Consider the following 17835-nt stretch of genomic DNA (forward strand, 5'->3'; position numbering starts at 1 on the left):
AAATTCATGTGTATTATAATGGATAACCCAGAGAATATTTAAAAGCACAGCGGTCGGGTCGCAAAGGAGACAGCAGGCCACAACCTCAGTGAGAGTTAACAGACGTGTTTACTATTGTGCTCTTCAATTATTCTTGTTTTCTTAGTTAATTATTTTTATTAAATTTCACATAATTGCGGTTCGGTTGTATATAGCAAATATCTATATTATCCTGTGCAAGGTTTGATCCGTTGTTCACTGCGTTTTTAATAATTTGCTTTTTTAATTTGTGAAGCTTTGTGTGCAGTGTTCATTAGTTTCATTATTTGCATTTTTGCTTTAGTGTTTCTATTTGTTGGCGCTCTCCCCAGTTCACTCTTTCTAAGTTTGTGTGAGTGTGTGCATAAGTTGCTCTCACTATCTACGGTTGTTGTATTTGCCTCTCTTGAATCTTTGATTTTTGTGGTGTGCAAGTATACTCTCTCGCTGAGGACTTTTGATCTGCTCCGTAACGGCTGTTTTTGTTGTTGACTCGCTCTCTCAACATATATTTTCGTTGCGCTCTGTAACGGCTGTTTGTTGTTGGACTCGCTCTCAACACATTTATACCTCTCTTTGTTGTGACATTTCTGTTTACATTCAGTAATTTTGTGATCTATCCCGATTGCCAATATGAGTTGCTGCAAAAAAGCTTGCACTTTCAGGCAAACAGTTGATTCTGCACAAGCGCAATTTATAAGTTGCTGGCTGTGTGATAACATGATGCATACTAAGTGTGCAGGTCTTACTGGGCGTGAATATGACAAGATTATGTCTACTACTAAAGCTGGTAGTGGAGGCATACGCTGGTCTTGTCCGATTTGTTTGGAAAAACAAATAAACTTTTCTAAAATGTATAGTGCTGTGAGGTCTCAGTTTTTAAAACTGAAGAAGATTTCTATGCAGTTGACCAGTGACATGGCTGCTGCTGAGGAAATCTTAAATCAGTACGGCTTTGAAAGTCCTCTCTCTCAATTGGATACTCCTTTGTTGTCGGTAACTCCTTCTGTAATAGTACCGTCACCTAATTCGCTTGCTCCTCCCTCACCTTGCGCTTCTGTTTTGTCGTCGGCTCCCAATTCTCTAGATCCTCCTTCACCTTGTCCCATATCTGTTTCTCCTATTGACGCTTCTATTGAAACTCAAGCCCCTGTCCCAAATTTGGATGCTACTTCTATTGTTGCTCAAACAAAGAGTGACAATAAGTCAGCCTCTCATAGCATTACCTTATCTGTTGTCTCTCCTAGAAAGCAAGTTTTCTTATCTAGGCTTTCATCTGACACTACCATTGAGGCAGTATCGGCTTTTATCTCAAATAAGATTCCGGTTAATGTTTTTATATCGAAGTTTAGTTTCGCGACACCGCGTGAAATTGCTTCGTTCAAAATCAATGTGCCTGTAGAACACTTTAAAACCCTTTGTGACCCTAATTTCTGGCCACCTCATGTAGTTGTTCATGAATTTAAACCCAAAAATCGTAACAGATCGATGCCTATTTCAGTAAATTTACCTTCGGTGCAATCTTCATCAAACGTTGTACCAAAAAACTAAATTACTTACAAACCTCTTCTCAGCTGTCCCTGATTTATCAAAATGTACGTGGCTTAAACTCAAAACTTAAAAGTCTTTTCTTGCATAGTTTCAGTGTACAATATGATATTATCGCTTTCACTGAAACATGGCTAAGTAGTAATATTCATAATAGTGAAATTCTTTCAAGTAATTTCACTATTTATAGACTCGACCGTTCGTCGCGCAGAGGTGGTGGGGTGTTAATTGCGGTTAAGTCCATTATCCACTCTGAATTGTTTACCTTTTCGTCCCTTTATGATGTGGAGATTATAGCGGTTAAATTAACTCTGCCATCGTGCTCATTATACATCACATGTTCTTATATCCCTCCCTCTTCTGATGTACAAGTTTATGCACACCACATAAATTGTATTAAACAAGTTAATGAACATGTAAATGATAGAGATTGTCTTCTTGTGTTGGGTGATTTTAATATTCCGAACACTTCTTGGTCTTCAACTTGTAATGCAAATTACTTTATTCCGACAATTGATCACTATCTTTTTGATGAATTGTTTAACCTGTCTATGTTTCAGATGAACTCTATTTCAAACCATCTTAATCGCACTCTTGATCTTGTGTTTGTTAATCATGATTCGCTAATTAATGTCGCGAGATCAACTCCTTTCTCCTTACCTGAGGATATATATCATCCCACTTTAGAGGTTTTATTAACTATCGACAATCCTCCCTCTAATACTCCAATGCCTTCTAAACTTAGTCGCTGTTATCGTAAATGCAATTTCGTTTTGCTTAACGAACTAATTAATTCAACAGACTGGTCTATTTTATATGAGTCGGTTGATATTAATTTAGCATCATCGTTTTTTTATTCTACCTTAAACTCTATTCTGGATGTTTGTGTCCCTCTCCGCCGTATTTCGCCAGTTTCAAATAAGCCACCTTGGTTCACCAAAACTCTTTCGAACTTAAGAAACATTAAAACTAAATGTTTTAAAAATTACAAAAAGTCTGGTTCAAGTATTGACTGGTCCAAATATTCCATTGCCAAGTCAAACTTCAATCTTTTAAATTCTAGCTGTTATGAGAATTATCTTACACGTTGCAAACGTCAGTTTACTCGTGATCCCAAACAATTTTTCTCATTTGTAAACTCGAAGCGTAAATCCTCTGGTTTGCCGTCCTCATTTGTCCTTGGAGGTGAAAAAACATGCAATGATCAGGATTCCTCTGATCTATTTGCTGATTTTTTTCAATCCACTTATTCTTCTGCTGATCTCTACAGCAACTCATATCCTTATTCTCTTCCTGAATATGGATCTATAAATACTCCCAAAGTTACTGCATCCTCTCTGGCTGCAGCCATTAAGACATTGAAATCATCTTTCTCTCCTGGTGCTGATAATATTCCTAGTTGTGTGATTAAAGAGTGCAGTGTTTCTCTTCAGTCACAATTACTAAAATTGTTTAACTTGTCCTTGGATACTTCTGTGTTCCCTTCAATTTGGAAAGAATCTTTCATCATTCCCTTATATAAAAAAGGTGGAAGATCTGATATTTCCAATTATAGAGGCATCGCGAAATTATCTGCTATTCCGAAGTTATTTGAGAAAATCATAACATCGGCCTTGCAGCATTTTTGCAAATCGATTATTCAACCATCTCAACATGGTTTTGTTCAAAATCGATCTACGTCCTCTAATTTACTTGAGTTCACGTCGCTTGTTAATGACAGCTTTTCCAAAAAAATGCAAACCGATGTTATTTATACGGACTTCAGTAAAGCATTTGACTCAGTACATCATTACATACTAATTCTTAAGCTTGAACGCTTAGGATTTTCACCCAGTCTTGTCTCTTGGATTTCATCCTATTTAACGGGTAGAACCCAAAGAGTCTTGCTGAGAACAGCTATGTCTAAACTTATCTTTGTTTCGTCTGGTGTACCTCAGGGTAGCCATTTGGGCCCATTGCTCTTTTCCCTTTTTATAAATGACCTTCCTAGTTGTATCTCGTATTCCACTATATTTATGTATGCTGATGATGTAAAACTTTGCCTTCCATACTCCAGGGCAAATGGACATCTTCACCTTCAAGATGACCTAAATGCATTTCAACTTTGGTGTGTGGCAAACCAGCTTGACCTAAATTGCTCAAAGTGTATGACAATGACCTTCAGTCGTACCGTTCCTCTAATTGTTGATTATAAAATTAGCAATAATTCCTTACGACGCATCTTTACAGTCAAAGATCTTGGTGTATTCTTTGACTGTAAACTTAACTTTAATCTTCATATTTCTACCATAATTAATGAAGCCAAAAGTGCGCTTGGCTTTATTAAACGTTGGTCTAAGGAATTTAAAGATCCTTTTATTACCAAGCGCTTATTTACTTCGCTTGTGCGTCCTATCCTAGAGTATTGTTCTGTCGTATGGTCTCCGCAACATAAACTGTATCAGGATCGTATCGAATCGGTCCAAAAACAGTTTCTTCTCTTTGCCTTAAGAGACCTTAGATGGGACAGTAATTTACGATTACCGTCTTATCATAGTAGGCTCCAGCTAATTGATCTTCCATCGCTAACCAATCGCAGAACAATTTTAGGAATTGTTTTTCTGCATAAATTGATTAGTGGTGATATTGATTCGTCCTCTTTGTTGGGTCGTCTAAATTTTTTGGTTCCGTCCCGAGCAACTAGACACTATCGTCCGCTTCATTTACCTGTGTGCACTAGGGATTATTCTTTGCACAGTGCGTTTCATGTTCTTTGTGTTAATTTTAATAAATATTATCACGTTTTTTCCTTAGAGCTCTCTCCTCCTAAAATAAAAAGTGTACTATCAGCTTATCTTAGGGAAATCACTCACAATGCCCAGGCATAAGCATTGGCATACGCTTTTGCTGCTAATGTTGTGTTAGTGATTTCTCAATTCTATTCTTATACTCTATTTTTGGCTCTTCCATTACTCTTTTCTTTTTATTATTTCTTATTCTTTTTATTAACTTTTCTTGCAACTTCTCTTATTACCGGCCTTTTTCTTTTTCTATACTTTACCTCTTCTTATTTTATTCTTTTTTTATTATTGTTTTTTTTTTAACTCCTTTTATTTATTTATTTATTTTTTTTTTTTTAATATTATTATTATTTTTTTATTTTTTATTATTATTTTAAGAATTATTTTAAGTATGCTAAATATTGTTTAATAACCTACATTTTAATATTTTATTTTTTTAAGTTTTCTTACTAACACTTTCTTTTCATAGCTTCAATAGTATCACTGACCATATTTGGCTGTGAGACGTGGGCATAGCCGGCCGGACTGGCAAATAAAATACCCCCATCGGGTTGGTGTTACTATTGAAATTATATCGTGTACTTTGTATAGGCTTTTTTAAATTAAAATTGACTCTCATTTTTGTCAATAGCTTTAAGAAAATAAACCTCAATCTATCTCTATGTTTCAATTTCCTTCTCACACACACATACAACAATAAACACACACACACACATATACGCACACAGACAGTCATTCAGTCTGGCGGTCGCTGAGCCGCTTTTTTCGCTTCATTTTCACACTTCAACAAACTTAAGCGCTAAACAAATACATACAAGGCAAAGAGAGAGAGAGAGAGAGCGTAGAGAGAGACAAAGCGCAGAACAATAAAAACTCACATCAACACAGTGCATAAAACACGAGGGAACTCTCTGCCCGTCTCGCTCTCTCTCTCTCTCTCTCTCGTGCTATACATATTAATACTCTTTAATATTAAGCATTCTCTCTTGCTTTCCACTTGTTCTACATTTCCGACTTAAGTCAATACTTTATTCAGTCTAATTCCGATAAACTCTAAAGTCTAGTAAAACAAAGCTTTGTTTCGCATTCGTTTTCCATTTTCTGGCCGTTACTGTTTAAAGCCTAAGTTTAAGATAAAATTGGACTCTTCAGCTCTACATACGGCTTGGCACCCACGTCCATTTAATGCCTAGTGGAAGAAATGGCGTCCCCCTTGCGTTTTATTAGCGCTGTTGTAGCTGTTGCGGTTCTCTTGATGTCTTCTCTCCCTCAGCCACACAAAGTTGTGCCTTTCTCTCGCTTCAGCACTGAGGCTGCCACGACTCGCATTTACCTGTGGCCTGGCCGCACTTTGCATCAGTCTACTTTTTACCTTTTAATATTTACACGGTATTTGTCATTGCTTTATTTTTGCATTGTTAACGCTTCGCTTAATACGAACAGCTACCTACGTGGCTGTAGCTGTCCCACTCCCACTCTCTGTCTCTTTGTTTCTCTCGCTTACTCTCGTTCGCCTTTTGACTCCACTTTTGATCTGGCTGCAATTGTGGAATCCTCTTACATGCGCTGCATGGAAATGGCGCCTGTTTCGATTTGAGCTACGGCGCCCCGCATCCCCCTGCACACACAGCACCATTATATTGAATGCAGTGTCATTAAGCTAAACGCCCATCTATGCTGCAACAAGTCTATTCAAGTTTCTCCTGCGAGCTGGCAGCTTATACAAATTGCTTGGGATTCGTTGTCTCATTATAAGCGCTGTTAGCGTTTCATTCTGTTTATTGTTTGTCTATTGCAGGAGCAATTTCTTATTTTAGTTTTAGTTTAAGGTGGTTGTTTGCCTCTGTGTGTGTGTGTGTGTGTGTGTGTGTGTGTGTTTTGTTGGCAAACTTCTCAAATGGATTACCTAGCACTTGTAATACCTTTCGTCTTACGTTTGAGTTCTTGCAATTGGCAAAGTTATTGCAACTTTGTTTAAATAGCCGCGGCGTTTGGATATGGCCACGCCCCTGGGCTTTCAGCCCTTCCACTTATTGATGTGCACTCAGCATTATAGCTCTACGGCTTCTCTTGCTGATCTTGTTGTTGTTGTTGTTGTTGTTTGTCTGCTCATCGCCAAGTTTTGGCCAAAGTTTTGGTCCACGGCGAAAATTACAACAAATTTTCGTTGCATCCTTCAGGCGCACGCAACGGTTGAACTCACAAGCAACGAACTTGCTCGACTGGAGGGCAATTGTTTGCATTGGAAAACTTTCGCCTGACATTGTTGTGAAATGTATCCATTGGAAATATAGTCAAGGGATTACACTACTTAGCAAAGTCTGATATTTTGCTGATGCTCTATTTTATCGATGACTTCGAAACAAAATTCGACGATAGTTGATTTGAGCAAGACTTTAGGTAACCTGCTGCCAGTTCAGGTTAGGTAAATAATATGGAATATTATGTATTTTGTAAAATTATATATCAATTAATAAATATTTATCTATTTAATTTTACTGCTCTTTAGTTTCAATTTTGTGCTACTATTTGTATTATCAATACTAAAGTGATCTTGCACAAAAATGGCTACATTAGGCTTTCCTGAATTTGCTAAGGCAAGCAACAAACGGAGCAACAACAACAGCAACACATATTGTCAGCAAATATGGAGGCACATGCAAAAATATTCAAAGTTTCCTTTGTATGGATAAATGTCTAGCTGCTTCGCTCGCTCGTTTTCCCCAGGGCACTTTGAGACGAGCCCAAACGAGTTTTCCTTTTTTATGCCGTTTTTCTTTTTTTATGTGATAAAATAAAATTACCAAACATCGACTTGCTCAAATATGTGAGCAAAATATGACAAAAGCCATATCCGACCAAACCAACATAACTTATATTTATGCTTTTGCTTTTGGGTTGAGTTTGGGACCAGGAATGGTGTATTCAGAAATATGCTATTCAGCATTTCATAGTTTTTTTTTAGTATCATTGGAAGTTACTGAACTGGTCTATGATCTATGCCATTTCATAAACGCCCTTTAAAACTGAATTAAATTTAGTTTTGTATTAAAGCCAAAGTGAAAGCAATACAAATACAAACTGAAAGCAAAGACAAGGAACAGAATTTATGTCGCGTTTTGCTTAAGGCTAAGCACACATCTGAAATCGCAAATAGTATATATGTGTATAAATATATATATGAGCAGTAGACTGTAAGTGAAATAATTTACATTTTTAGTATACATTTCTTTTTCTTTAAATTTTCCCTTTCATCCCATAGCTACTTTATGGTTTCATAATTCTCTTAAAGTATTCAAGTTGTTATTTTATCTGTTATGCTCTGCATACGTATATTTATTCTATTAATTTTTGTTTTGTTTCTCGCTGAAACCTAAATATTTGACTGCAGACTCGGCTAGCAGTTGGCCAAGTCAAGAGCAGACTGCGCTAAATTCTCATAATGGGCGTGCCCCAGGGCAGAGCGAGCCCTTTGGGGTTGTTGGTTGTCGACATCCATATGTCAGTTGGCAACGGGAAACGCCTTCATGCCAGGCAAGTTGGCTCCGTTTTGATGGCACTTGAAAATAGCCCTGTTTAATTTTATCGAGCTTTCCATGCCATCGGCTTGTCAAAACTTTGTCTGGCTGGACTACAAAGCGGACTGCAGTTATTTTCAGCCATTTTCCACTGTAATTGCGGGCAGAGCTTTTGAAAGTATTATGATTTATGCATAATTGCGGTAAATTGTCTGCTGACGCGCTTTACCTTTTGCCATAATTGCCGTAATTGGTTATATAGACAGCCGCTGCTGTGCCCAATAAATATATTTTTGTTAGACTTCTAAATTTAAACCGCAATGAGTATGCCCCAGGCGACAGAGCGCCAAAGGACCGAGAATATATCCAATACTTGTAGATTAAATTAGATTAATTAGATTAGCGTTATTTTCCTTTGGTACGTATCAATTTGGTTGTTTGATTAGGGACTCGCTTGCAAGTGGCAACAGAAATTAAATTTAAAATCCGAAATGCGTACGTGCTCTCGGTTAAGCAAGCAAATCAAATTGTAAATTAAATTTAACGCTCGAAACATGACATCTACACAATGCACATAGCCTCGCAATTGGGCTCACATATCCTTAAAATTTTGTTATGATATGCATGTCTCTGAATGTAAACACGAATTCATACACATACATATGCCGATTTATATTTATATAGATATACCTATCTCTGTTGCCTGTTGTTGCTGTTGTTTACTCGACTGCTTCGGCTACCATTTTAATGAAAGTTCAAAAATGTGCAAAACAAATAAACAGCAACGAGGCGAAGGCGGTGGCGGAGGCGGAGGCGGAGGTGCCGACAGGGACGAAGCGGAGGCGTGGCCGGGTCTGGGCAAGCCTTGGCTAGCCAAGGGCGGGCTGGACATGAGCTGTGTCCATTTAATTAAATGAAAATTGCAGTTGTTCGTGCAATAATTGAAGTGCCGAGAATTTCCACATGCCAAGCGGGAACAGATATCAGTAGTTCAGCAAAAAAAATCCAATGTACATGCATATGTATTCATGTGTACACGCATGCATATGCAAACGTGCATGTGCATGTGCGTCTGAAGTACATGCATTAATATTTATGTATATTAGGCAAAAACTTGCATTCCTGATTGAAACTGAAGGGCAATGGCAATGGTAAATATATAATTACAGTCGAGCAGACAGCAATTGGGCTTTCTGGTCCAATAAACTCTGTAATCAGCAAATTAATTATATAAGCAGAAGCAAAAGTTAGTTGACTGTACTTCAATAAAGGAATAAATAACTGTTCAGGCCTTGTTTTATGTCAACTAGGTGGCAACTAGAAGGCTTTGACTGGAAAGCCAACTCAATTACAGGCAAATATTCAGTGTTGGGAAACGTAAACCACAAACGAGTATCGTTTTCCCTTGCCAGACCGAGTTCACTCTCTCTCTCTCTCTCGCTCGCTTCTGTAGGTTCATTAAATACAAAATATGCATCAATTAACTAAATTTCTAAGCCAATAAACACGCATCATAATCAAGGCTCAGCTCTAGTCAAGCTTAAGCTGAAATCTCTAAGATTCTGCCCCAGTCGACATTTTTGAGATTTATTGCTGCTAGGGTCCGTGCCTCAAGCATCGCATTAGAGGCGGCAGTGCGCACTTCATTTATCAGACTTTGACACTGACAGGACGCTACGGCCGCGCGTCCAGTTTCACTCTTTGAGTTGATTAACGACACGAAGCCCAAAAAAACAAAAACAAAAATAAATAAAATATATCTGTGTATATATATATAAGGACTCTGTAAGGCTTCAGCTAGTTAGCATAGTGTCAGCAGCAGCAGCAGCGACAACAACAACAACCGCTTGGATAATAACTGAGCTAACATTGCGGCGTTGTCAAGTCATATTTCACTTTGAGCGACGCCCACGTTGGGTAAATTCAAATGAAACGTCATATTGTATTTGTGTCCAGCTCGGCTTAGTCGCTCGGCGCGCAAAAAAAAGTAGACTATGGCACGAGTTATAAAGAAATAGGACAGTTAAGCTACACATTTGCGTGACAAGCTCGACAACTGTCAACAAACAACTTCAACTAGCCAGACACCCACGCGCGCGCACACACACACACACACAAGCACACAGCACGTGCTGTACGCGTCATGCGGGGCGTATGCGTATTACCGTTGGCCCAGCTGCTGGAAGCTGTGCACGGCACGTGAACCGCGAATTGACCTGCCATAAATAATTATAGATAGCCAAAAAAAATATACGACCATAATGCGATGCCAGTCACGTTCACGTTGACGTTCTTTGGCGTTGAGCAGTTTGGGGGAGTGGATTTTAGAGGCTGCTTATAAATATTTAACAATCGCTTTGAGGAATGCCCGCAGAAGACGTGCGCAAATTGGAATTATCGCCGCCATGACTCTCAATTAGTAGCGTTAAATTGTCAAAGCTGACATTCGCAGGGCAGCCTCTACCGCTGCCCCTCGCAATGACAGGCCAAACCCGGAGCTGAAGCTCTGCTGAATCCAAGCCAGGTGGCATCGTTGTAATCTTGTTTGCTGCTGTTTTGGCTTGCCTTGGCTTGGCTTGGCTTGGCTTGGCCCGGACCGGCAGCCCCTGAGTTTGCTCTATACATTTTGTTTAGAGAATTTGTTGTTGCTGTAGCTGCTGCCGTTGTCGTTGCCGTTGTTGTTGTTATTGTTGTTATTGTTGTTGCTGTTGTTGTTGCCTGTTATCATTTAATATCCTGTCACTTAAGTGCTGCCAGGACTGAAGCTGAAGGCGCGTTTTCTATGCGACAATTTGTTTAGCCCGCGCGGCGTCTACTTGATGCCTTGCAAAGTTCGAGCTCGATAACTGCTGCTTAGCATATTTATATCTCTATATACACACACTTATATATATATTTAGGTATATATAAATCATTTTTATTTTATTTTGCAAATAAGTTTCTGAAGAGGTTTTATAACGAGTGAAAGAAATACACAAACTTTGCGCCCCAAACAACGTCTCATCTTTGTTTATCAATGCTGTAGAGGCCCTCAGCAGCGATGACTGCTTATATTCCGTGCTTTTCAGCGCGTTTCGTCTTACTGAGCAGATTTTGTGCATACAGATTATTAGCACAAGGGTAAAAGTTGGTTTTTCTATTCAGTCAATTGCTTGAAATGAAATTAAGCACTTTACTGTATTTACTTGCTTCTGTGGCCTTTTGTGCACTTCTCAACTTCAACTTTGACAATTCAATGAGTGCACGGAGAGCAAGCAGACGCTACCTGCATTCGCCCCCCCCTCTCCTCTTCCTTCGGGCGAATACGTCGCGACAGTGCACTATGGGCCAAAAGCCCGATTTTTTGGAAAAAAGTCTTATTTTCAAGTTGAAAAAATTTACAAAATTTTAATGCCAATCCATTAAGAATACCCTATATGTAAATGTTACATACTCAGAATTTTAACAGAGGCGCGATCTGCTAACTAAACTGCTGTTAAACAGAGCTGTTATGCATGACACGCACATTATCATTTTGTAAAAAACTTTCTATGAATTTCAATCGCGTTGCGTTTGTAGCAATGAAACTACGCTCATTTTATAGAGTATTCAATTCTGAACTAACACCTATAAGTTCAACATGCACTTTTGCGCACTTTTTGCGCAATTTAATTTTTCAGCAACTAACCTCGTCGCAGACGAGGAAGAGGAAAAAGGCATTTCCGAAAGGCAGGACTTTTAAAATTTTGAGGTTTATGGCATGCTAGCTTCAGATAATGAAGAATACGACGATTAACAATAAAATATATATATTTTAATGTTATTAGTGCTTAAAATAATAAAATATAACCTTTTATTCCTTGAAAAATTTTTTTGTCAACTTCTACATACAAAAACTATATGATATAGTTAACCGATTTTGATAATTTTTTTACAGGATGGTGTAAATATCTTAAAAAGCAAAAAAGTTAGGACAGCTAATAATATGAAAGAGAGGCGGTACCACACCCATTTTTTCACCAAAAACGAGTGTTGCGAACGAAAGTCAAATGCAAAAAAACAAATTTAATTATCTTGACTAGTTCAAAAGTTATTAATTAATTCCAAAAAAACGGGCTTTTGACCCATAGTGCAGTGCTGACAAATGCGACTGCGAAAAGTGTAGCATACTTTCCAGCGCGCCAAGAATAAAGCTCTGTTGGAGAGCTGCAGTCGAACCTTGGGGCGCTCTTGGCACTCTGTGCAATGCCAGCGCGGCACATAAATTACATGGCACTTACTTTGTGGCAAACGAAGTGCCGGCTATTTTGTGGAAGTCACGCGCTCAGCTCACGACAAAGGCATTGGCAATGGCCAATGGCCAATGGCTGATGGCTGATGGCCTTAACCAAAAATTAAATATTAAATCGAGAATGGGACGCAGGGTGGAGCTGATTAAATATGCAGCGTTTAATCCATTAGCATTATAGGGCTTTAAAGCGAATGAAAGCGAAGCGACTTTTCCGTAAATTGCAAGAACAATACCAATATGAGAGACAGCGCGACTCGGTTTCGTGTTGGGCAACGGGGCGTGCAGTGTAAGCGCATGCAACACCCACAATTCGCATGCGAAAACAATCGATATTTAAGTAATTACAAAAACCTTGAAGCGACGCCACAATTTAAACACTCATACACCCACCCACACACACACACACACACACACAATCGCACATACACATATACAGTTCCCCTCAATCGCACAAGGTGCACTTTTATCTAGCCTCTTACCTTTTCAGTCGACATAACTAGCTACACATGTAGAAATTGTTTATATTTTAAATGTCCATATAATTTATAATTTACATGCAGCTGGAAAAGTTTTGCACTGAAAACGCTACTCTAAACGATGAGAGCTGAAAGCTTTAAGAAATTTATGAAAACCATGCAAGCAAATTATATAGTAAAAATTTCAATTCATATATTTTTGTTATGTCGAGCACTTTTCCGATAAGCCTTGCCTATAAAAGCGTAAAAAAAAAATATCTTGTTGATATTTATAGATGGGCAAAAGTGGATTAGCCTCGACAGTGTGTGCTCGAATTTTCGGACTCTGATTCGGGCTATTGAAATTTACCGCTATTCCTCATGCATAATAGACCAAGTTGACTTGGCCCTTGAGACCCAAGTAGAGAACAATCGACAATGAGTCGAAGCAAAATCAATATCTATATATATATATATATATATATCGATATCAAACCGGGTTACATACAAATATTGTTTCTGCCAGTACAATTTGAATAATATACAACTAAATTAATTAAATTGTAAATCTGTTTACATTTAATATCTGCATTCGTATTGCAAGGGTATGTGAAAGCAGGCTTACAGCTTACAGCTTGATCCCCACAGTGTGCTCACAGAGTCACTTAGTCCATCACTCAGTTAGTCAGTCAGTCCTTCCGTCAGTCCCATGTGTGACCTGGTCATTTGGCATTCACGTATGTAGGTGCTGTTGCCACAAAGTAAAAGACGAGTGTGACGACTGTCTTCAGAAAATGTAGACATATAAATGTATATGTATGTATATATAAGTATGTGTGTGCGTGTGTGTGTGTACTCCAGCTATGCCCATGGCTTGACTCAATTGCTCTGACATTGACTGCCAAGGTAAGCCAAACAGTGTCTCGGTCTTGGTCTTGGTCTCGTGCTTGAGCCTGAGCTTCAGCTGACGGCCTGCCTGTTGTCCTGCGTTGTGCTATTCCTTAGTCTCAGACCTCCTTACCGCTGCCCTTTGCCTTACCCTTATCCTTCGCATGTACTATTGCGACGACCCATTATCGTCCCGTGTGCCAGTTGCCTAACTGCCTCGACTTGTCTCTCGTTTGCAGCGTGTTTATTTTGCGCTCTGCTATGTCTGCCGGCTGTTTTTCAGTTTACCTGTCGGTTTGTCTCTTGTTTCCACTTAAAGCTATATATATGCACATACCTCCATCTTCCTCCACATCTGCCACTGTGTGTTTGCGTGCCTCGTATCCTCGAGCTACATACAATTTAGACAAGTTACCGACACAACTCAAATATTATTAATCTAATGGTTGCGCAAAAACGAATTCGCTGCAATTCGCTGTTTTCCACCCACTTGGATATTATTTATTTATGATGAATTCCCAATTACCAATCAGGCCGATTGCCTTACTTTACTTGGCCAACAGCGCTAACAAGCTGACGCTATAAATAGTCAAACGCGGCGAAGCCAAGGGCTAACGGCGGTTGTGTCAAAACCGTAATCAAATAAGTTAAATCTATATTTGGCTTCTGTACTCATAGATATTGACTTACCAGACAAGTGCAAAAGGCAGCTGACAAGCCAGGCCAGAGCTTGCACTCTGCACACAATGAGTTTGCTTAAGCAATAAATGCTAATTGCTGCTAAACTGCTGATTTCTCAATCAATCAATCAGTCAAGCAATCAGTCAATCAGTCAATAAGGCGACTTACTTAATTGAAGTTTAAGTAAATAATTGACAAAGAACTTACCCTAAAGCTAAAATCTTTGCCTTGACGTTGTTCTATGCATGTCTCAATCTGAATGATAAGTGGAACAAAGCCCTCTCTCTCTCTCTCTCTCTCTCTCTCTGCAGGAGCTGAAGCCGTTGCAGGCTGTCGGCGAGGTTCCAATGAAAAATGTAATGCCTGCACGAGTGAAGCACGGGCGCCTTTAGCCTTGCAGCAGTTCGGCAGCAGTTTGGGTTTCGGCTACATTTGTAAGCGGATACAAAACACTTAACAGCTAACAGGGACTTTGCATGGGCAATGAGCAGAGGGCGGCCCAAGCAGTCGACTAATGGCAACATATGCAAAATGGCGTCGCCTTAAAGACACAAAAACTAAAAAACGAAAATGGGAATGGGAATGGGAATGGCAATGGCAATGTGAATGTGGAAAATTTGAAACTAGTTAACTTAAGCCGAACGTGAAAGCACAGTGAGGAAGCCTCCATGTTTGCTCGCCATGTGATTGATGTACGGATGCGAGACAGCCGCTCGGTCGCGTGGGGCGTGCTCTGACCACAAGCAGAAAAAATTGCCACAGCGGTTGTCGAAAAGGGTTCGAGCCCCCGACCGTTCCAGGACCGCCCTCGGCCCTGTTTGACAGATCTAGCTTAAGCCGTAAGCAATGATTGTGTTTTAAACAGAGCAGCAAAAAGCGTAACAGAAACTTCATTACGTATACGTCCTGTGGTTCAGGGCGAACCCTAAAAATTAATTGGCTGCTCGGCACGAGCCGACAGCTGCCATTTTGGTGTGCCCTCGATTCACAGTGCGTAGACATGTCACCGCCACCCGCCCCACCTCGGCCCCACTCCCCCTTCTGTGACACCCGCCCGCCATGAACCCTCTGCAGTGCAGGTAGCTTAAAGATTTATGATAAAGTCGCCCGAATGCTAGGCAAGGCATAAAACTTTACCAAAGTTTGGCATTAGATTTCGCCATGGCTCATTGCGGCTCGTTTATCTATGAAATGAATGAATCTGAGTGCCACCCAATCGCAGTGAATGTGTTTCATAAATCAGTTTCAACTCAATTTCATGCTGGGAAATTCAAGGAGACTAAAGTGTTGCATAAATCTATTTAAGTAGATATTTGAATGTGTTTATAAAATAATTTGAAAATAGAAATAAATAAAAGTGGAAAAGAGGCAATATAAATAGTGGAATTTCCCAATAAAAATAGATGTATATATATACTATACAGAACCTTTATTGCCACTACAAATTGTCTTTTATGCAATAATTTTACAAAAACTTTCACAATTTGCTTGGCATTTTATTTTGGGAAATATCTTTTGTGCGCCGAGCTCAATGGAGCTGTGACACATGCTCCAAAAATTTGTGTTTTATTCTTTCGGTTTAAAGCTGTCCCCAGCGAGTTCCATTTCAGCAGCTCGCTCGCTCGCACGGCTCGCGACACGCCTATTGGCAGACGGCCCGCCCTCTTGGTGCGTATCGCAGCTTAAGCGCTTAAAATGCTTTTTGACAACAACAACAACAGCAACAACAGAGAGCATTGAAATGATAAATTTGCTTTTATCCCACTTTCTATTGCTCTGGCAGCTATTGTTGTTGTTGTTGTTTATCTTCCATTACTATCCAAATCCTAAGTACAGTTCTACTTTGCCGTCGCTCTGTCTTAGTCGTCTGTTACTGCTTCCTCTTCTTCTTCTTCTTCGTCCTCTTCCTCGTCGGCGTCTTCCACCTATTGCCTTGTAAAAATTTCATTGCCTACTTTTGGGGCGGCGGGAAAAATCACAACGCTGCCAATTTGCGCTCAATTAATTATGCTCTTTATTTTGGTTTCTTTGTTGCTGTTGTTGTTGCTGTTCCTGGCGGCTCTCTCTCTCTCTCTCTCTCTCTCTCTGCCTCTCATTTTATTATTATTATTATTTGTGGTCATGTGCTTGTTTTTTTTTTTTTTTTTTTTTGCGACCGCCTTTGTGTTTATTATGCGTTGCTGTTGGCATTACCACTTAATTTATTTTGGCTGACGCTTTGCGGACATTTTTCACATCTCTTCAGTCTTTTTTTTTTTTTTCGAAAAATAATATGAAAATCATATTATTTTTGTTTACTGCTTTGCATGATATTCAATATTGCTTGGCGTAACGCATCTTTATGCGCGACATTAATTGCACTTACAGTTATTAATTAGCTGACGCTTTACGCCAATTTACGATTCAATTCAATTATAAAATTATAATTGGCGCAACTGTAAAGGGAATATTTACAGTTTATGCACACATCTGTCTCCCAGTGGGTCGATTTGAGGAGTGTTGGCAACTGCTTTGCCTGCAAGTCCTTGTGCGGCATCAACTCAGAGCGGTTTCTATGCCATACCACTTATATATTAATATATACACGATTACTTTTCGCCTCTGCCAAACCTCTAGTCCACTTAGCTATCAGACGAGAGCCGTGCTCGATGAGTCTATGACATAGTATTCAAATTTAGGCTGCATTATTCTGGCTTTCACTGCCAAAAGTGTCGCACGAATTCTCTTTATATCCTTTGCCCTTTGAAAGGCAAAAAGCGAGAAGATTATAATGCAGTTCAACAAGGTAGCAGCGGGTATACACGACTTAACTTGACAAACATAATTTCATTTGATGTACATATATTTAAATAATAATTTACATCTATGCAGAGCTTTTAGGTCTTAGTTTTTGTATACGCTTTACAGGGTATTTTCTAGTCGATAGTGGCATATTGTGCACCTCTTTTGCTGCATTATGCAGTATTTTTCACACTTGATATAACAGGCTGCCATTTGTTTGCACAGCAGCAGACGCCACGACCCTTGGCCCGCTCTCCCGCCCCCCCACACTCAAAGATCGCTCGACTGCATTGCTCACTTCGGCAATGCCATTTGCCAAGTGGATATATGCGCCTGCAGGTGTGTCTCTGTGAATGTATGTATGAGTGTCTGTGCGTTTGTGTGTATGTGTGTGTGTGTGTGTGTAATGGCTCCCAAAGCACACAAACAGAACTGTCAACATGCAGCCGAGGGGGCTAACTGCTGCCAACTGACAGATGCTGCTGCTACCGCCTGTGCTCTGCTCTGCTGGGGCTCTGCTGGGGCTCATCCTGGTGGCTCGCTTTCAAGTGCTTTTTCTATTTTGCCACGTCTAATGCAATTTTTATGCTGCACTGGAGCCAAAAACGCTTCCGTTTGTTTCTTTGCGCAGCATCTGTTTGCCCATTGTCTTCGTCAAGCTGCGCTTAACAAAGGACGATGCGCTTATTAAATTGTCGGCACCCCGCAAGTATTACACATATACATACATATACTATATATATACAGAGATACGAACAAGTACAAGCACATATATATGTATGCATGTATTCGCAGTGTTTCTAGTGTTTTTCTGACGGCTCTCGTCGCGTTCATTCTCGTTCGTCTTTGTTTAGTCGCTTTGATCGAAATAGCTGGCACATAATGCAATTGGCGAG

The 17835-nt window shown here is 39.6% G+C and overlaps 1 protein-coding gene and 1 long non-coding RNA gene across 2 annotated transcripts in view; both read right to left on the bottom strand.

Moving 5' to 3' along the window:
• LOC6574392 (muscarinic acetylcholine receptor gar-3) overlaps window positions 1-17835 on the bottom strand; it is a 55240-nt gene that overhangs the window by 19755 nt on the left and 17650 nt on the right. The window lies entirely within an intron of this gene.
• LOC122757068 lies at window positions 13146-14270 on the bottom strand. Its single transcript, XR_006356973.1, has 2 exons — window positions 14168-14270; window positions 13146-14088 (listed from the first exon to the last, which is right to left on the bottom strand). It is a non-coding gene; the product is annotated as an uncharacterized LOC122757068 (long non-coding RNA).

This window comes from Drosophila mojavensis, unplaced genomic scaffold, assembly GCF_018153725.1.
Source record: "Drosophila mojavensis isolate 15081-1352.22 unplaced genomic scaffold, ASM1815372v1 contig_277, whole genome shotgun sequence".
Lineage (NCBI taxonomy): Eukaryota > Metazoa > Arthropoda > Insecta > Diptera > Drosophilidae > Drosophila > Drosophila mojavensis.